We start from the raw sequence: 21,899 nt of genomic DNA on the forward strand, positions 1-21,899 counted from the left end.
TCACTTTTAGCTACATTACTGTTTTTTTTAATGACCCATCAATGGATCATTAGTAATCAGGGGTTTTAGATTTTTAAAACATCCAGAACACAAGCCTCAAGGCACGCTTTGCTTCCTCAGGAAAGAAAAAAATAATTCTATATACACATACATAATACAGGCACACATACATTGGAGACAGCATGAGCTAACTTTTATCACATGTTAGGGCTCATGTCCACGACCAGGTTTTCACCACGTATTATGCACACGTGGTAATCCCAGCATGCTCTCTTTCTCTGCGTACCACGTAACGTGAGCCCTGTACACTTGTATGATACACTGCCCATACACATTACATTGTTTTCATACGCATTGTCACTCTAAACAGAGTGGGGAATTAAAAAAAGAATCCCCCTGTGCATGTGCAGTGCTACACAAGGCCATATGTGGTCCCTGCCGGCAGCGTGCATGGTTGGGAAATGTGTGAGATGCCGGTGGTCTCCCACAGTGTTGTAGGCTTACAGCTGTGGCATTGAGCCCTCAGTCACCAATACAGCGGCTCGGTTCTAGCATACCTCTAATAGTGAAGTCAGGTGCCGGCTCGCAGAACCCCCCTCACTCACCCCCACTCCCCATCACACAGAACCCCCCTCACTCACCCCCACTCCCCATCACACAGAACCCCCCTCACTCACCCCCACTCCCCATCACACAGAACCCCCCTCACTCACCCCCACTCCCCATCACACAGAACCCCCCTCACTCACCCCCACTCCCCATCACACAGAACCCCCCTCACTCACCCCCACTCCCCATCACACAGAACCCCCCTCACTCACCCCCACTCCCCATCACACAGAACCCCCCTCACTCACCCCCACTCCCCATCACACAGAACCCCCCTCACTCACCCCCACTCCCCATCACACAGAACCCCCCTCACTCACCCCCACTCCCCATCACACAGAACCCCCCTCACTCACCCCCACTCCCCATCACACAGAACCCCCCTCACTCACCCCCACTCCCCATCACACAGAACCCCCCTCACTCACCCCCACTCCCCATCACACAGAACCCCCCTCACTCACCCCCACTCCCCATCACACAGAACCCCCCTCACTCACCCCCACTCCCCATCACACAGAACCCCCCTCACTCACCCCCACTCCCCATCACACAGAACCCCCCTCACTCACCCCCACTCCCCATCACACAGAACCCCCCTCACTCACCCCCACTCCCCATCACACAGAACCCCCCTCACTCACCCCCACTCCCCATCACACAGAACCCCCCTCACTCACCCCCACTCCCCATCACACAGAACACCCCTCGTTTCCCCCACTCCCCATCACACACAGAACCCCCCTCACTCACCCCCACTCCCCATCACACAGAACCCCCCTCACTCACCCCCACTCCCCATCACACAGAACCCCCCTCACTCACCCCCACTCCCCATCACACAGAACCCCCCTCACTCACCCCCACTCCCCATCACACAGAACACCCCTCACTCACCCCCACTCCCCATCACACAGAACACCCCTCGTTTCCCCCACTCACCATCACACACAGAACCCCCCTCACTCACCCCCACTCCCCATCACACAGAACCCCCCTCACTCACCCCCACTCCCCATCACACAGAACCCCCCTCACTCACCCCCACTCCCCATCACACAGAACACCCCTCGTTTCCCCCACTCACCATCACACACAGAACACCCCTCACTCACCCCCCTCCCCCCTCTTAATCATACCGAGGACGTTCCCTCTCACTGACTGCACTTACTTTCACTATGGTCTCTGCGCAGGCAGCCCCTCTTGCACATCGGCGTTTCCTCCCAGGAACTCCGCTCAGACTCCTCCCCTCTGATGATCTCTGTGCTGGAGAACCAGATGGGGGAGGGGTCTGAGCGGAGGTCCTGGGAGGAGCGCCGATGTGCCCGGAGAGGCTTCCTGCCTGCGCAGAGACCATAGTGAAAGTAAGTGCAGTCAGTCAGTGTCGCCTGACTGACTGCAAAGTAAGCCCCGTGGGCCCCCTGGGGCTCAGGGGCCGGGTCGCAACCGCACCCCCAGCACCCCCTATATGTACGCCAGTGATATCGTGTATATCCCGACAGACAGACAGACTGCTGTGTGTATATACTGTATGTGTGCATGGGGGTCGGGAGGACATGTCAGCTGTACGGCACGGGGGTAACAAGTTGGTCTAGTCAGCATGCAGCCCGGACTAGTTGTTGTACTTGGTTACCAAGGAGCAGGACTGTCAGCCACAACACAAGGCTGCCTGAGGAGAGGAGGCTGCGGAGGGAAGCCCTGCACGAGGGGGTGTGAGGGCTGTCAGAGAGGGGAGGGGAATATGAGGGCTGGCATTGAGGTGAGGGGAGTATGAGGGCTGGAATGGAGGTGAGAGGGGTATGAGGGCTGGCATGGAGGTGAGGGGGGTGTGAGGGATGGCATGGAGGTGAGGGTGTATGAGGGCTGGCATGGAGGTGAGGGGGGTATGAGGGCTCGCATGGAGGTGAGAGGAGTATGAGGGCTGGCATGGAGGTGAGGGGGTAGGAGGGCTGGCGTGGAGTTCAGGTGTGTGTGAGGACTGGCATGGAGATGAGAGGGGTATGAAGGTTGGCATGGAGGTGAGGGGGCTATGAGGGCTGGCATGGACGTGAGGGGGATATGAGGGCTGGCATGGAGGTGAGGGGGGTATGAGGGCTGCCGTGGAGGTGAGGGGGATATGAGGGCTGGCATGGAGGTGAGGGGGGTGTGAGGGATGGCATGGAGGTGAGGGGGTAGGAGGGCTGGCATGGAAGTGAGGGGGGTATGAGGGCTGGCATGGGGGTGAGGGTGTATGAGGGCTGGCATGGAGGTGAGGGGGGTATGAGGGCTCGCATGGAGGTGAGAGGAGTATGAGGGCTGGCATGGAGGTGAGGGGGTAGGAGGGCTGGCATGGAGGTGAGGGGGTAGGAGGGCTGGCATGGAGGTGAGGGGGTAGGAGGGCTGGCATGGAGTTCAGGTGTGTGTGAGGACTGGCATGGAGATGAGAGGGGGTATGAAGGCTGGCATGGAGGTGAGGGGGCTATGAGGGCTGGCATGGACGTGAGGGCGATATGAGGGCTGGCATGGAGGTGAGGGGGGTGTGAGGGCTGGCATGGAGCTGAGCGGGTATGATGACTAGCATGGAATTAGATCAACAGTTTAGGGACATGAAGTAATCCTGCCGTATTCCGCCCCTCAGGGTCCTGTAATGTAAGGCTGGGTTCTCACATGTCGGATTCCCGGCGAAAAACTCGCGGTTTGGCTGCAGCGAAAAAACGTGAGATTTCCTCCGGGAAAAGCGCTGCTTCAAAACCCGTGGCACTGTGCCGCAGGTTTTGAAGCGGCCTGGCCGGCGAATCCGCGCCGCAGCACCGGCTTTTGCCGGCTTTGCCGCGATGGATTCGCTGTCCCGTGTGGACAACATTTCTGAGAAATCCGCCCTGTGCGAACCCAGCCTAAGAAAGCCGTTGCGCTGTCCGTGTTTTAATGTCATACGACCCCTTTATGTATGCTGAGTATATGGCCGGGCTCACACAGTGACATTCATACTCGCTGCGCCCGCCAATCCCCACGCACACGTAATACACGTCCAGATAGAACATGCTGTGGATTTATTCTCTGCACCAGTAATACACGTGTGAAAACCCGCAGATGTGAGCGATCCAATACAAGTCAATGGGCTAACGACATCACGAGCTGCATATAGGAGAAGTGCGCATGCACAATAATAATACACCCGTGTGACACCTGTATGACTTGAAACGCGATAGCGAAGCCCAAGCACTTTTACAACACTGTGGCTATGAATGTTTTGGGGTGAAAGTGAAGAATTCCTATCCTATCCTCTGCCAGGAAGTTAAGTTGACTAAAATACTTCTTTGGTAATTTTTAGAGACATGTTTTCACAATTAATGCTAATCTGACCACTCCATAGTGTTTTTACGTCCTGCCTAAGTGAGCTGTAATTCCCGGGGACGTAAAAACATGCTGCCTCTGGGGATTAAAGCCCTGCAGGCTCTGGACATCGCAGTTCCTGGCTGCCAGCTCCCGGAGGTAACCGACAACCTGGAGCTGTCATGGGGGGCCGCAGGAAGCCCCCTTCCCACAGTTACACGATCGCCAGTATCGCCCGAATAACCCATGATCATAGTATGAGTAGTCAAAAGCACAGAGCTGTCACCGGAAGCTGCTGTATGTGGTTCCCGGTCACTTCATTGCTGTTATCCAATGGATAACAGCGACCATGTAAAAGTTTAAAAAAGGTGTAAAAGAAAACCTCTCCCCTCATGGATTATGTCCGTAAGGGGAGATGAGATTACGTTCGGCCCTCGGATTTATATGTGGATTTTACCCTGGCTGTTGCGGACGCGCCCGTCGCCAAAATAGCGGACGCATGCACAAAAGCCGGGATAATATAAAATCCCCCCGCTCTTGGCTACCAAACGTTGCCGAGAGTCTGGAGATGCCACAGGGGGCCGTGGTCCTTGGTCACATGATCGCTGCTATCCAATGGATAACGGCGATCACGTAAAAGATTTTTAAAAAGTTTCACCTCCCGTCACGGATCTATACTTGTGACTCGGCTTTTTAAGAGATAAAAAGGTTATGGCGGTGAGAAGACGGCAACAGAAAATACTATATTATTAAAGAAGACATTTTATTATTAAAATTAGTAAAGAAAAAAAAACGTATATATATCTGCGGGCTGTACCGAAAGTGCAGAAGTGGTCATAAATTCTTTATTAATTGATGTAGATTGTTCAACTTGCACATGTAGTTGGAGGGACTCTTCCTCTATACGGGGGCTTCAGAATCTTGATCTTCCTTGCAGGTCAGTAATGGATTCCAAACAGAAACAACGTGCTGTCATAGAGTTCTTGATGAAGGAGGGATGACGGCTGTCCGACATCCACAAAAGGCTGCAGAATGACACCATTGACAAGAGGAATGTTCACAGGTGGATGAAGAGGTTTACAGAAGGTGAAACCAGCACTGAAGACAAACCACACAGTGGGAGACCATCAGCTGCGACCACTGACACAAATCGTCAGCGAGTGGATGAGTTGATTCACGGCTGGACTAATGGGTTGAGGTCAAACAGTGACCTCCAGGACTGCCAAGTCTGGTAATATTCCCAACTAGTAATAACACGATTATGTGTTACAAGTACAAGTAAATCAATAATTCATCTGTGCACCAAAATGGATCTATTAGCCCCTTCTCCTATAAACAGTATATAAACAGATTAAAATGGAATGTGTAGGCCCTGTAAGAATGGTAGAGGGTGATGGGGAGAAAGCAAATCTGTTAAAAGGTTTATTCCCCAGTGCATTCACACAAGAAAATAAAATGTTAGATGAAATGCAGAGTGATTTTTCTTGGACATAGAGTGACCAAAAAGGCGCAATTGTGGCATTGTGTAATTTCTTTTTTCTGACCGCGTCCACCCTGCAGGATAGATAATGCATTATTTTTTAGGTCAGACTTTTACATTAGTGGCGGTACCAAATATATTTGGGGGGTTTTTTTGCTTGTATTTTTTAATTATAAATACAAGAAAAGTTGTTTTTTTTTTAACTTTTAGTATGTTTTTTACAATAAATTTTTTTTTGTCCCCTTAGGGTACTTGAACTTGAGGTTGTTTAATCGACTTTAACATTTGATGGAATACTTATTGCTGTATATGGTATTTTTATCAGCATTCTATTATGACGGGCCACAGGGAACCCTGAGGGCTTCAAAAGGCCTTGGGCTGCCATGACAAGCGAACAGCACCTCGCAATCTCATCACGAGGGCGCCGTTCGGGACTCTCAATCTCCGATTGGATATTTATAGGGTTAACCATCGGTGTTAGCGCTCACGCTGATCATGGCAGTTGTGGTGAATTATCAGCTGTCAAAAATAGTCGGTATTCACCATCTCTGGAGTAAAATTGGCTCCCAGTCCCGCTCCACACAAACCTTCCCCAGGAGGGCGTATATATACGCCCTTTATGGTGAAGGTGTTCAATTTTAAAACATCTGTCTTCGGTAGACCATCCCTTTTTTTTTAATAGAAATCAATAGTGATCAGCCCTGATCCGGCTGCTCTGATGCCCGGTAATGTCATGTATTTATGGGTTGTGCTGCCAATGCAGAAATTGGTCTTATAGAGCGACACACATACAGAAGGATCCGGAGCCGGGAGCCACCTTCTATGGCATCCACAGGGATTATAGTCAGGGGTTTATGTTTGGTCAATTTCACTTTTGCAGTCTCTTAAAGGGATTGTCCAAGAGTTTAAGAAATAAAGCTAACAGTAAAATGTTATAAAAATAGCAATCATTACACTTCCGTTAAATCACCAAGCGCTCTGGTGCCGATGCTCCTGGGGTCCCAGCCATTCTTTATTCTCCTGGTGCAGTGATGCACTATACTTCTGGTTAACAACCTCAGCCAATCCGAGGCCTCAGTAGACATGTGCCATACATGCTAGCATGACTGCCGAGGCCAGTGATTGGTTGTAGTGGTCACATGGCTGTGGTAGTCACATCGACAAGCCAATCGCTCTAGTATCTTTGGCTGTCATGAATGGAGAGGTAGTGCACACGCATGACCACCGGTCCGAACATTCATGGACATGTGAAAGTTCCTAATTTCTTGATCGTTGGGATCCATGCAGTCAGACCCTTGCCAATCAGATGCTTATTCTTTATCCCTAGGACATTCCCTTTAATCATATCTTAGAAGTTACCCATATCTTCCTGCACAGAGGTCTTTAATGTCTTTTACACCCCTTACATGCCCTAACACAGCAGAAGACCGGGATATTGGCGTGTAGAATGACTTTTCCCGGCGCGGATCATACAGCAGCTATATGGACAGTCCCTCTACGGGGATCACTGCTCTCACACCCTCGGTGTATATATATTTGCAGTATTTAATCATCTTAGAGGGCATTAGGCTTGAAATGATTAAACCCATTATACAGCATTTACCTGTTTAGAACGTTTATAGTGTTCTTGCTGATGGTTTTGTTGCCTTTTGTACAAGTCCGGGGTTAGAGTATATTAGAAGCATCTTGGATAGTACTAGGTAGCAGTTACGTCTTCGATATATAAAGTACTGGCGCATCGCTCACACGGATGACTATATTTACGGATATTTCACTCTATACACCGCGGCTGCAGGAAATGCGCTTTCAACAGTAATTGTCTGCTTGGCACAAATAATACTGCATATCCTGGCCTGCCAATCTTTGTCGGAATTGCTAATGAGATTACAGGTTTTAGCATTGCAAGAAAGCATGCAAGTCTCTTCTAAATCCTACCTCTGTGTCTTTTCAGGCAGCTTAAGGACAGGACCCATGAGAAGAGATTGAAAGCGGCAGCGCAGTCGTGAGTGGTCTGCTGGTGTTTTGGTGCCAGTGACTCAAGCATCAGCCGCCTAGTGGGAATAGGAGGTAGAGCATGCTTCAGGAGAGCCGTGCAAGATATTGTGTGACATCTTAAGAGCTAAACTTGGAGTCAACATTCCTATAGCTAAGGATACCCTGAAGAGTCAACATGGCCACCTCACGGCTCGCGAACAGAAGCACCAGGGACATCGCAAATGTGATGCAAAGGTTGCAAGGTAAGTGACCGTCAAATAAACTGACCTTTAGTGCATTATCACTTTAGAATACGCCTCTGCTCTGACAATCGTAGCTGGAGCCGTCCAGGTGTCATGGAAGCCAGAGGCCTTTTTTTCATGCACCCACAGAAAATAGTGGGCATTCTTGAACAAAATCACTCAAAATAGAACCTGCTGCAATATTTTTAATCTTTACCATTGGTACGAGCAAAAAAAATTCACAGGAGCGTATATCGGCCGCCGTTTTCACGGCCGGCGATATACACTACCATTTGAGCTTTCTTCTTCTTTTCCTCCCTCTCAACAGCTCTCTACATCTCTACTCCCTTCTGACTGTTTGCAATGGGAGGGGTGAGACGGAGGTGGAGCTAAGCTGCTGCCCCCTCCCCACGTGTTCTCCACAGCCATTGCAAACAGCCGGAGGAGAGGAGAGGCAGTGAGTCGGGGAGGGGGAGGGAAAGTGGAAGACAGCTCAGATGGTAGCATATATCCGCCGGTCGTAAAAACGACGTCATGGCTATCATAGATAGTAAACAAAAATTATTTTAAAAATTGGTAAAAAAAGACAAAACAATACAATAAAATTATACACGTAAAAAAGAAAATGACCCAAAGCCGACACCAACCCAAACCGTCATCGTATGCATCCTGTAATCCGAAGCTATACAAAAAATATATATCTAAACATCCAAAGCAAAATGAGGAACCCATTCCTGTACTTTATTTTAGCGTAAATAAACTAAGAAAAAAACAGGTATAAATTTCAAAAAATCTTTTGAAAAAAAATAGAAAAAAAAAGTCATTGAAAAAAGATATAAAAATAGCCCCATATGTCAGGGGAAAAATTATGTTGGTAGCTGAAGGAAAAACAATAGGGCAGTAAAACCAGCACATGGGTAAATTCTTTAAAAAGTGTCCAGTCCCTAAGGTGCATAACAGCCTGTTCCTTAAAGGGTTTTACTAATTAAAACCCGATAATAGCACATTTTATTTTTGTAATCTGTTTTTATTTTCCGATTTGTAGATTTTTCTTCAATTCTATTATCAGTGCATGACTATGGGGCCGCCCATTCTGCATTCAACAGCATTTAGAGATACGCTTTACAGCAGCCTCATGGATCATTTACACAACGGACAGGAAGGGACTCATTGCTTCTATGGGAGACTGTTCTAGACATGTGCTTTGACATGTTCAATGGTAATTTCGCAGGGAGGGGGAAGAGGTGAGCTGTGACCATTACCTATTTTAAATGGTACACCCTGTTTTATCTACATGTATTGTAGGTGTTACCTTTCATTGCAATCCTGCCTGTGATAATAGTGACTGCTGAAAAGTTTTCCGTACAGAACAGGAAAAGTTGGGTTGATGATCAGTATGAAAATATAGGATTTTAGGGATTTTTTTTTTTTAAATACAATTAGTGACCAATTCTTTTCTTTTTTAAAGGTCACCAAAAAATCTTATGATTCTTACAATTCTAAACATTCTCATTAATCATTGTGTCCCCTGTATCAGCCTCAGCAGTAATAGTATTACTATTGAGGCCTTTGTGCGGGTCACTGTTATTACTGAGGCCACTGTGGGGAGTCACTATTATCACTGAGACCAATACAGGGGACAGTATTACTACTGAGGGTCACTGTTATTACTAAGCGCGACAGTAGAGGGGACAGTATTACTACTCAGGCCTCTGTGGGGGTCACTATTACTACTGATGTCAATATAGAGGACAGTATTACTGCTGCGGCCAATATATATATATATATATATATATATATATATATATATATATATATAACATTATTGCTACTGAAGCCACTGTGGGTGTCACTATTATTACTGGGGCTGATATAAGGGACACTATTACTACTGAGGCTGATGTAGTGGACACTTTTACTGCTGACGCCACTATGAGGGTCACTATTACCACTGAGGCCAACACAGGGGACAGTATTACTACTCAGGCCTCTGTGGGGGTCACTATTACTACTGATGTCGATACAGAGGACAGTATTACTAATGAGGCCACTGTGGAGGCTACTGTTACTGCTGGGGCCAATAAAGGTGACATTATTGCTACTGAAGCCACTGTGGAGGTCACTATTACTCCTGGGGCTGATATAGGGGACAATATTACTACTGAGGCCATTGTGGGGGACAATATTACTACTGAGGCCATTGTGGGGGACAATATTACTACTGGGGCTGATATAGGGCAAGCACTATTACTATTGATGCCACTTTGCAGAATACCTTAAGCTGACTTAGGTTATGTTTATACTTGGCGGAAATGCTGTGGAATGTGGCAAATTATGCAGCATTCCCGCTTCCAGATACGGCCATTTAAAGCTGTTTTTTTTCTCTTCAGCGCCGTAGAAATATGGCGCTGCATTAGAAGTCCGTCGCAGGTCTCTTCTGCCAGAGGGAGCGGGTGCTCAGCTGTCAGATAATGGCTGAGCACTTGTTCTAACAGTGGGGACTGAAGATACCTTTTGTTACACGCTATTTAACTCTTTGCACGTTGCAGTGTAACCGCGGAATATAAGAAGCAGAAAAAGGAAGGGGGCTCCCTCTGTCACCCATTGGACCCCCGTAATGTGATTACGAGGTCTCAGTGGGTTGCTATGGAACCCAGAAGCTTGGATGTAGCCTCCAGGTCTGTGGCCGAGGAGGCTCAGCCTCTACTAACCTCATAGGCTTTCTAATGCACTACTATACTGGAGTGCAGGAATTACCTATATTGACACCGGCATGCGTCTGTCATGTTGTGCTACTGGGACCTGTAGTGCTACGGGTTTCCAGCAGCACGTTTCCAGAAGTGTGGGATGATTGAGCTGGCTGGGTGTATATTGCTCCAGCTAGCCAACCTCCATCGGTCTGTTGCACATATATACCAGCCCCTCTTACTAGAGGGTTCTAGTCATTTGTCATTTATATCATTCCCTCTCAGAACTGTGGAGCTTGGCATCATGCATGTTCTGCTTTGGTGTTATTGCACACATGAGGTTCTGGGTAGGATTCCCTTGTCTCTTTGTTTGTGTGAACAGTGACATGTTCAAAGTCTGTATGTAGGTGTTTACACATTAGGTGTGAATTTTCCAGTTCAGTGTGTGTTCCTGCCTGTCACCATATAGACAACGTGGTTTTGTGGGCTTACGTATTCTGGCCAAAATACAATCCCTTGTGTGTACTAACTTGTTAGATATTTCCATCTGTCTGGGTGTTGTAGTACATTGGTGAGTATTTTGGCGCTTATCGTTCAGTGTACGTGCATGCACCGACATTTATGAATTACTGCATATTTACTGTGAATGGAGGCGCGTGGGCCGGAAAGATCCCCAGCTGCCTACACCTCCATTCACTGAGCGATGATCAGGCCTCATGCAGAGTGCTGGGTCGGATTCCGCTGCGGGAATTCTCACAGTGGGATGCGAGCCGTGCTCCTGCAGTGACCCTCACGTCTTACTTCCTCCAGTGTCTACTCCGCTCTGCTGTGTGCCGTCTGCCGACAGCATGGGTGGGTGCCAGGAAGCCAACGGCGGTACATAAATATATCCCATTGCATTGCCCATCACAGCTGAGGTAATGTCATGTTTAAAGGGGTTGTCCCACGCCGAAACGGGTTGTTTTTTTTTCAACCCCCCCCCCCCCCTGTTCGGCGCGAGACAACCCCGATGCAGGGGTTAAAAAAGAACACCGGACAGCGCTTACCTGAATCCCCGCGCTCCGGTGACTTCTTACTTACCTGCTGAAGATGGCCGCCGGGATCTTCTCCCTCGGTGGACCGCAGGGCTTCTGTGCGGTCCATTGCCGATTCCAGCCTCCTGATTGGCTGGAATCGGCACGTGACGGGGCGGAGCTACACGGAGCTACATGGAGCCCCATTGATAAAAGAAGAAGACCCGGACTGCGCAAGCGCGTCTAATTTGGCCATTAGACGCCGAAAATTAGGCGGCTCCATGGAAACGAGGACGCTAGCAACGGAGCAGGTAAGTGAAAAATTTCTTATAACTTGTGTATGGCTCATAATTAATGCACAATGTACATTACAAAGTGCATTAATATGGCCATACAGAAGTGTATAGACCCACTTGCTTTCGCGGGACAACCCCTTTAATGCAGGTGGGTTTCGGCCCACACTGCATGCCCCAGTCAGACTAGGGTTCTTTAGAAGTGGACACATGCAGTTACAACTCCGTGTGCAATATCCCATTGCAGTGCCCAGCAGAGCTGATGTAACGTCAGCTTTAATGCAGGTGGGCAAAAAATTAATTGGATTATACTGTAGGCGAGGGACCCAAAAAATTGGTGTACCAACAGTACTAATGTACGTCAGAAAAATTGCCCATGCCCAACCAAGAGGGAAGGTGAAACCCATTAATAGCTTTGGTTAATGTGGCTTAATTTGTAACTAGGCCTGGAGGCAGCCCAGTTAAAATAAAAATTGGTTCAGGTGCAAGTTTCAACGCTTTAATGAGCATTGAAACGTATAAAAATTGCTTACAAAAATTATATGACTGAGCCTTGTGGGCCTAAGAAAAATTGCCCGTTCGGCGTGATTACGTCAGGTTTCAGGAGGAGGATGAATATTATACACAGATTGATGAAGCAGAAATGTCCCTGTTTTGGATGGTGAGAGAGAACGATGCTTCCATCCGCGGGTGCAGCCAACGTATTGCTTAGGTATCGCTGCTGTCCGCTGGTGGAGAAGAGAAGTCTGGGGAAATCCAGGCTTTGTTCATCTTGATGAGTGTAAGCCTGTCGGCACTGTCGGTTGACAGGTGGGTACGCTTATCCGTGATGATTCCCCCAGCCACACTAAACACACTCTCTGACAAGACGCTAGCCGCAGGACAAGCAAGCACCTCCAGGGCATACAGCGCGAGTTTAGGCCACGTGTCCAGCTTCGACACTCAGTAGTTGTAGGGGGCAGAGGCGTCACCGAGGACGGTGCTGCAATCGGCTACGTACTCCCTCACCATCCTTTTACAGTGCTCCCGCCAACTCAGCCTTGACTGGGGACCGGTGACACAGTCTTGCTGGGGAGCCATAAAGCTGGCAAAGGCCTTGGAGAATGTTCCCCTGCCTGCGCTGTACATGCTGCCTGATCTCTGCGCCTCCCCTGCTACCTGGCCCTCGGAACTGCGCCTTCTGCCACTAGCGCTGTCGGATGGGAAGTTTACCATCAGTTTGTCCACCAGCGCCCTGTGGTATAGCATCATTCTCGAACCCCTTTCCTCTTCGGGAATGAGAGTGCAAAGGCTCTCCTTATACCGTGGATCGAGCAGTGTGTACACCCAGTAATCCGTAGTGGCCAGAATGCGTGTAACGCGAGGGTCATGAGAAAGGCATCCTAACATGAAGTCAGCCATGTGTGCCAGGGTACCTGTACGCAACACATGGCTGTCTTCACTAGGAAGATCACTTTCAGGATCCTCCTCCTCCTCCTCCTCAGGCCATACACGCTGAAAGGATGACAGGCAAGCAGCATGGGTACCGTCAGCAGTGGGCTAAGCTGTCTCTTCCCCCTCCTCCTCATCCTCCTCATGCTCCTCCTCCTCCTCCTGAACACGCTGAGATATAGACAGGAGGGTGCTCTGACTATCCAGCGACATACTGTCTTCCCCCGACTCTGTTTCCGAGCGCAAAGCGTCTGCCTTTATGCTTTGCAGGGAACTTCTCAAGATGCATAGCAGAGGAATGGTGACGCTAATGATTGCAGCATCGCCGCTCACCATCTGGGTAGACTCCTCAAACTTTCCAAGGACCTGGCAGATGGCTGCCAACCAGGCCCACTCTTCTGTAAATAATTGAGGAGGCTGACTCCCACTGCGCCGCGCAAGTTGGAGTTGGTATTCCACTATAGCTCTACGCTGCTCATAGAGTCTGGCCAACATGTGGAGCGTAGAGTTCCACTGTGTGGGCACGTCGCACAGCAGTCGGTGCACTGGCAGATTAAACCGATGTTGCAGGGTCCGCAGGGTGGCAGCGTGCATGTGTGATTTGCGGAAATGTGCGCAGAGCTGGCGCACCTTTCTGAGCAGGTATGACAAGTGGGGGTAGCTTTTCAGAAAGCGCTGAACCACCAAATTAAACACATGGGCCAGGCATGGCACGTGTGTGAGGCAGCCAAGCTGCAGAGCCGCCACCAGCTTACGGCCGTTGTCACACACGACCATGCCCGGTTGGAGGCTCAGCGGCGCAAGCCAGCGGTCGGTCTGCTCTGTCAGACCCTGCAGCAGTTCGTGGGCCGTGTGCCTCTTCTCTCCTAAGCTGAGTAGTTTCAGCACGGCCTGCTGACGCTTGCCCACCGCTGTGCTGCCACGCCGCGTGACACCGACTGCTGGCGACGTGCTGCTGCTGACACATCTTGATTGCGAGACAGAGGTTGCGTAGGAGGAGGGTGGTTTAGTGGAGGAAGCATACACCCCCGCAGATACCACCACCGAGCTGGGGCACGCAATTCGGGGGGTGGGTAGGACGTGAGCTGTCCCAGGCTCTGACTCTGTCCCAGCCTCCACTAAATTCACCCAATGTGCCGTCAGGGAGATATAGTGGCCCTGCCCGCCTGTGCTTGTCCACGTGTCTGTTGATAAGTGGACCTTGGCAGTAACCGCGTTGGTGAGGGCGCGTACAATGTTGCGGGAGACGTGGTCATGCAGGCCTGGGACGGCACATCGGGAAAAGTAGTGGCGACTGGGAACCGAGTAGCGCGGGGCCGCCGCCGCCATCATGCTTTTGAAAGCCTCTGTTTCCACAAGCCTATACGGCAGCATCTCTAGGCTGATCAATTTTGCAATGTGCACGTTTAACGCTTGAGCGTGCGTGGCGTCGTACTTGCGCTTGCGCTCAAACTGTGGCGCTAGCGACGTCTGGACGCTACGCTGAGAGACATTGCTGGATGGGGCCAAGGACAGCGGAGGTGAGGGTATGGGTGCAGGCCAGGAGACGGTAGTGCCTGTGTCCTGAGAGGGGGGTTGGATCTCAGTGGCAGGTTGGGGCACAGGCGGAGAGGTTGGATCCTGGAGCCGTGCGGACATCAGTCATGACTGCAAATTCTGTCAAGGCAAAAGAAGGCATTACTGGTACCATGTACAACACATACTGAGGGGGTAATGCCAACCTGGCACCAGTGCAGGGCAGTCACCATTTTCTGAACTGAACAATTACTTATGAGAATGCAGTCAGATTTTCTTTTGATGATCACAAGATTCATTGCGAGTTGCCGTAATCTTACCATGACTGGAGAAAACACAGCTACACCCTACTGGCTCTGCTACATCCTTAGGTCTCTAGGAGTTTATAAACTTTTGGGCATAACACTTACCAGAGGATTGCACATGTGAAGGGATCTCTGCCTAAGGGCTTATTTAGACAACCGTATATATAATGTATACGGTGTCCTTGTCTGCAGGGGGGGTGAGGATGGAAGAGCCAGGAGCAGGAACTGAGCTCCTGCCCCCTCTCCGCCCCTTGCCACTATTTGCAATAGGAGAGGGCGAGACAGGGGCGCAGCTAAGTCCCGGTGCTTAGCTCCGCCCCCGCCCCTCCCATTGCAAATAGTGGTGAGGGGCGGGGAAGCGGTGGGAGCTCAGTTTCTGCTCCTGGCTCTTCTATCCTCGCCACCCTGCAGACAAGGACACCGTATATCGGCTCGGCGTGAAAACCGAGCCGATATAAGGTCGTCTGAAATAGTCCTAAGGGACTCAGTCCCAGGAAATTACAGGCATCTGCGTACTTTTTCACTGTGGGAAATGTGCTCTTTTGTAAATGTGCTCTGATGTGTTTTTCATCTGCTGCACTCTGTTTTTTGTATAGTCGAGTCGCTCGGTCTTGTTTCTACTTGGAAGCTTTGGCTTTTTGGCCACAATTCATCCATGAAGATCACTTCTGACCAGACTTCTCTGAACAGTAGATGGGTGTACCTGGGTCCCACTGGTCTCTACTAGTTCTGAGCCGATGGCACTATTGGGTATTTTCCGATTTGGAAGGGAAGTAAGCATGTGTCTTTCATCTACTGCATCAACCTCCCTTAGCCGACCACTGCATCTACAGTCCTCAATGTTGGCCCTTTTTTTTGCCCTTTCAAAAAAAACCTTGAACAGCACATGTTAAAACTCCATTTTATTTTGAAATCTTTATTTTGAAAACTGGGAAAATAAGGATTCCGAATCTGGCACTCAATGTCCTCCGCTTGTTCCAGCTGCAATCTGACAGGGAAGATGAATCTGTATGGCATCTGGACAGCTCTCTTCCCTCGTAGAACTTCAGGCTGGGGTTGGGGTCCTTCCTCTTCCTCATGACTCTTCCAGGCTGCAAGAAAATGAAACCCAAATGATTTGAATGACCTCATTAAGATTCTCAAGTGCATAACTGCCAGCACCCAGTCTTTGGTGGCCCTGGCGACCCCGCAATATCCAGAGGCCCTGGCGACCCGGTGACATTTAAAGGCCCTGGTGATATAGTTCCCATTCCTTTGTGGTATATTGATAGCTAGAGCTCCCAGTCTTCTGTAGCACATCGGTAACTGGAGCTCCCTGGTGGTTCAGCCATGCGCACAGCACCAGCTCCTACCATAGTTTATTACATACCAATAAGTGGATAATTTCACATACCTACTTGTTTCTCCATCTGCACCAAAGTATCTTCTGTGGGGGCTCGTTCAGTAGCTTCTCTGCCAGATGACAACCACGAGCCTTCAGTAATCTGCCAAAAACTTTTTCAGGTTATATCACAATACCAAATAAGACGATGCAACCAGAAAATCAGCATTAACATCCTACGTTCTCGATCCATCAGCCCCATACCTTACATGTGGTTGGGAGATCAATTCATTTCCACAATTATTAGTCCACCATAGTAGATACAATACATAGGTGGATACAGTAGTTCCTTTCCTATTCCTATGTATTGTGGACTTGACAGCTGATGACCCCGGTGAAGAGAGCTAAAAGGTGGATCCTATATTTGTCAATGAAATGATTAGCCAATAGCCATGCATTGGCTGTTGGTTGTCCCTCTGTGTCACAGGGAATATATGAACCAGGTGAACACTACAAATTTGCTGGGGAAAAAAAGGTGTCTACCTGAAAAGGAAATCCCCCTTAAAATTTGAAAAAAATTGCGCCCCCTAGTCAGAATTAGCCGCCTCCCGGCTTGTCCCAGTTTTTCCTGGCAAGAGACCATCTCTTAGGTATTCCAATCCCCTTGCTGACGTGATTCATTAGTGACCCGGTTCTACATTTCATTTAAAGGCTTTTTCTGAGTCAGGCAAGTGTTTATTTTTTGCGCGGGCAAAAAAAGCGCTTCTAAAATAACCAATGGGTTCCTATAGAAGGGCTCACATCAAAGAATGTAGTTGAGTAAAACGGTTCGCACACCTAACAAAGATAGGACATGCTGCAGGTCACATGCAGCTCTGCGATGTGCACCAAACATAGGACCTGTCCTATTTTTGGTGTGCTCTGTGCAGGAGTTTCCATTGACCCCTATGGGAGCAGGAGCTTATGCAGGACATTTAAAACCTGCTGTCCAGACGCACATTTTAAATGACTGCTGTAAACTCCTATTAGTCCTCGCGGAGATGAGGAGACTCCCTGAGGGTTCCCTTAATCCCTGCGGGGACTAACAGGAATTTACAACAGGACATTTACAATGTGCTTCTCGGCAGCATGTTTTAAAATGTCCTGCTGTAACCAGCGGGGTATTCCTCCAGCTCTGCTGGTGGGCAATTCCCCAGCAGTTCAGAGCAGTAGGGGACTCTCTCCCCCAGGTATTTCCATATAGCAGGAATACAGAGGGGGTGGAGTTACGGGGCTTTCCGGAGGGCTTTCCAGAAAGCGTGGGTGGAGGGGGTGGGGCTAGAGGATCCACGCTCTAGCCCCACCCTCTATATATTTGCTATGGGAAATCTGAGAGAAGCCCTATAGCTCCACCCACTCTCTAGCCCCACCAACTCTCTCTGCGCTATGGGGATATTTAAAGCCCTTCCCTGAAAATCACTGCAGGGGTTGCTGGCAGCCCATTGCTTGCAATGGGGCCATCGGCAGCAGTTGCAGCCCCATTGAAGGCAATGGGCACAGACCTGCATTCATGCGTGTTTGTGCACATACATGGGTACGCACTTTTGTGCGCACCTATGCACGGCACACGCACACGCTCGTGTGAAGCCACCCTTAGAGTGTGTTCACACAGGACAGAAATGCTGCAGAACATCTGCAGCATCTTACAGGACGAGCGTTATGGATAGGATTTCAAAAAATTCCATCCACAGGCTGCAAAAAAAGTGCAGCATAAATTGACCCGTGCCACGGATTTTACATCTACAGCAGGTCAATTCATACTGGGCATGTTCACACTTTCATATGAAGGGCTGAAATCCGTGGCAAATCTACATCAAAACCTGCGCCATTTAGCACGGATTTGGTGCGAATCTTGTAGCTGCAGAAAATCCAGTGAATTTGCAATGTGTGAAGAAACCAGAAAGCTGGAAAAGTCTCAAAACACATCCAAGAAACATTCGCTGTTTTTCAACTTTAGGCCACTCCCACACAAACGTTTATAAACACGCTGCGTTTTTCAGCGTTGAGAGCAGCGTCTTTACAGCATATTTTCTGTAGTAACACCGATGACATCACTTTTTTCTCTCTCCCAGCGGCATTACAAGAGTAAAAAACACACTCCAGAAACACGCTGCAACGCATGAAAGTAGAACATGCAGCGTTACTTTTAGCGACCGTTATAAAAGCCAAATGATCTTTTTGCCACACACAGTGAATCGCAGTGCGGGCATCTTTTTTTGTTTTTCGACACATATGGCCAATTACACCACAAGCACATTTCTTTTTATTGCCACACACAGCCAATCGTACTGCGAGCATCTATTTTTTTTGTCACACAGCTAATCGCAGTGCGGGCATGTTTTTTTTCCTTCTTGCCACACACAGCCAATCGCACTGCGGGCATCTTTTTTTTTTTCTTTGTGCCACACACAGCCAATCGCACTGTGGGCATGTTTTTTTTTCTTCTTGCCACACACAGCCAATCGCACTGCAGGCATCTTTTTTTTTCTTTTTGCCACACACAGCCAATCGCCCTGTGGGCATCTTTTTTTTTGCTTTTTGCCACACACAGTCAATCGCATCACAGACACCCTTTCTTTTCCACACACTGCCAATCGCACTGCGGGCATCTTTTTTTTTTCTTTTTGCCACACACAGCCAATCGCACTGCGGGCATGTTTTTTTTTTTTTGCCACACACAGCCAATCGCACCACAGACACCCTTTTTTTTCCACACACAGCCAATCGCACTGCAGGCATTTTTTTTTTCTTTTTGCCACACACAGCCAATCGCACTGCTGGCATCTTTTTTTTTTCTTTGTGCCACACACAGCCAATCGCACTGTGGGCATCTTTTTTTTTTTCTTTTTGCCGCACACAGCCAATCGCACTGCAGGCATCTTTTTTTTTCTTTTTGCCACACACAGCCAATCGCACTGCGGGCATCTTTTTTTTTGCTTTTTGCCACACACAGTCAATCGCATCACAGACACCCTTTCTTTTCCACACACTGCCAATCGCACTGCGGGCATCTTTTTTTTTTCTTTTTGCCACACACAGCCAATCGCACTGCGGGCATGTTTTTTTTTCTTTGCCACACACAGCCAATCGCACTGTGGGCATCTTTTTTTTTTTTCTTTTTGCCGCACACAGCCAATCGCACTGCAGGCATCTTTTTTTTTCTTTTTGCCACACACAGCCAATCGCACTGCGGGCATCTTTTTTTTTGCTTTTTGCCACACACAGTCAATCGCACTGCGGGTATGTTTTTTTTTCTTTGCCACACACAGCCAATCGCACTGCGGGCGTCTTTCTTTTTTCTTTTTGCCACACACAGCCAATCGCACTGTGGGCATGTATTTTTTTTCTTTTTGCCAGACACAGCCAATTGCACTGCGGGCATCCTTTTTTTCTTTGCTTTTTGCCACACACAGCCAATCGCACTGCGGGCATGTTTTTTGTTTTTTCTTTTTGCCACACACAGCCAATCGCACTGCGGGCATGTTTTTTTTCTTTTTGCCACACACAGCCAATCGCACCACAGACATCCTTTTTTTTCCACACACAGCCAATCGCACTGCGGGCATCTTTTTTTTTATTTTTGCCACACACAGCCAATCGCACTGCGGGCATGTTTTTTTTTTCTTTTTGCCACACACAGCCAATCGCACTGCGGGCATATTTATTTCTTGCCACACACAGCCAATCGCACTGCGGGCATCTTTTTTTTTTTTTGCTTTTTGCCACACACAGCCAATCGCACTGCGGGCATGTTTTTTTTCTTTTTGCCACACACAGCCAATCGCACCACAGACATCTTTTTTTTTCCACACACAGCCAATCGCACTGCGGGCATCTTTTTTTTAATTTTTGCCACACACAGCCAATCGCACTGCGGGCATGTTTTGTTTTTTCTTTTTGCCACACACAGCCAATCGCACTGCGGGCATATTTATTTTTTGCCACACACAGCCAATCGCACTGCGGGCATCTATTTTTTTTTTGCTTTTTGCCACACACAGTCAATCGCATCACAGACACCATTTCTTTTCCACACACTGCCAATCGCACTGCGGGCATCTTTTTTTTTCCTTTTTGCCACACACAGCCAATCGCACTGCGGGCAGGTTTTTTGTTCTTTTTGCCACACACAGCCAATCGCACCACAGTCATCCTTTTTTTTCCCACTAACAGCCAATCGCACTGCGGGCATCTTTTTTTTCTTTTTGCCACACACAGCCAATCGCCCCATAGACACTTTTTTTTTCACACACAGCCAATCGCACTGCGGGCATTTTTTTTTCTTTTTGCCACACACAGCCAATCGCACTGCGGGCATCTTTTTTTTTTCTTTGTGCCACACACAGCCAATCGCACTGTGGGCATGTTTTTTTTTCTTCTTGCCACACACAGCCAATCGCACTGCAGGCATCTTTTTTTTTCTTTTTGCCACACACAGCCAATCGCACTGCGGGCATCTTTTTTTTTGCTTTTTGCCACACACAGTCAATTGCATCACAGACACCCTTTCTTTTCCACACACTGCCAATCGCACTGCGGGCATGTTTTTTTTTTTTTGCCACACACAGCCAATCGCACCACAGACACCCTTTTTTTTCCACACACAGCCAATCGCACTGCAGGCATTTTTTTTTTCTTTTTGCCACACACAGCCAATCGCACTGCGGGCATCTTATTTTTTTCTTTGTGCCACACACAGCCAATCGCACTGTGGGCATGTTTTTTTTTTCTGCCACACACAGCCAATTGCACTGCGGGCGTCTTTCTTTTTTCTTTTTGCCACACACAGCCAATCGCACTGCGGGCATCTTTTTTTTTTCTTTTTGCCACACACAGCCAATCGCACTGCGGGCATGTTTTTTTTTTTTGCCACACACAGCCAATTGCACTGCGGGCGTCTTTCTTTTTTCTTTTTGCCACACACAGCCAATCGCACTGCGGGCATGTATTTTTTTTCTTTTTGCCAGACACAGCCAATTGCACTGCGGGCATCCTTTTTTTCTTTGCTTTTTGCCACACACAGCCAATCGCACTGCGGGCATCTTTTTTGTTTTTTCTTTTTGCCACACACAGCCAATCGCACTGCGGGCATCTTTTTTTTTATTTTTGCCACACACAGCCAATCGCACTGCGGGCATGTTTTTTTTTTCTTTTTGCCACACACAGCCAATCGCACTGCGGGCATATTTATTTTTTGCCACACACAGCCAATCGCACTGCGGGCATCTTTTTTTTTTTTTTGCCACACACAGCCAATCGCACTGCGTGCATGTTTTTTTTTTCCTTTTTGCCACACACAGCCAATCGCACTGCGGGCATCTTTTTTTTTTTTGCTTTTTGCCACACACACACACACAGTCAATCGCATCACAGACAGCATTTCTTTTCCACACAACGCCAATCGCACTGCGGGCATCTTTTTTTCTTTTTTTCCTTTTTGCCACACACAGCCAATCACACTGCGGGCTTCTTTTTTTTTTTTGCTTTTTGCCACACACAGTCAATCGCATCACAGACACCATTTCTTTTCCACACACTGCCAATCGCACTGCGGGCATCTGTTTTTCTTTTTTTCCTTTTTGCCACACACAGCCAATCGCACTGCTGGCGTCTTTTTTTTCTTTTTGCCACACAGCCAATCGCACTGTCCGCATCTTTTTTTTTTTCCTTTTTGCCAC

General features: G+C 48.5%; 1 long non-coding RNA gene across 1 annotated transcript; it reads left to right on the plus strand.

Annotated features, from left to right (window-relative positions):
• The first annotated feature begins 1,873 nt into the window (after positions 1 to 1,873).
• On the plus strand, positions 1,874 to 7,415 carry LOC136593528 (uncharacterized). The gene is made up of 3 exons (XR_010788245.1): positions 1,874 to 1,973; positions 4,859 to 5,152; positions 7,353 to 7,415. It is a non-coding gene; the product is annotated as an uncharacterized lncRNA (long non-coding RNA).
• The last annotated feature ends 14,484 nt before the right edge of the window (positions 7,416 to 21,899 follow it).

Source organism: Eleutherodactylus coqui, unplaced genomic scaffold (genome assembly GCF_035609145.1).
Source record: "Eleutherodactylus coqui strain aEleCoq1 unplaced genomic scaffold, aEleCoq1.hap1 HAP1_SCAFFOLD_202, whole genome shotgun sequence".
In the NCBI taxonomy this organism is placed as follows: domain Eukaryota; kingdom Metazoa; phylum Chordata; class Amphibia; order Anura; family Eleutherodactylidae; genus Eleutherodactylus; species Eleutherodactylus coqui.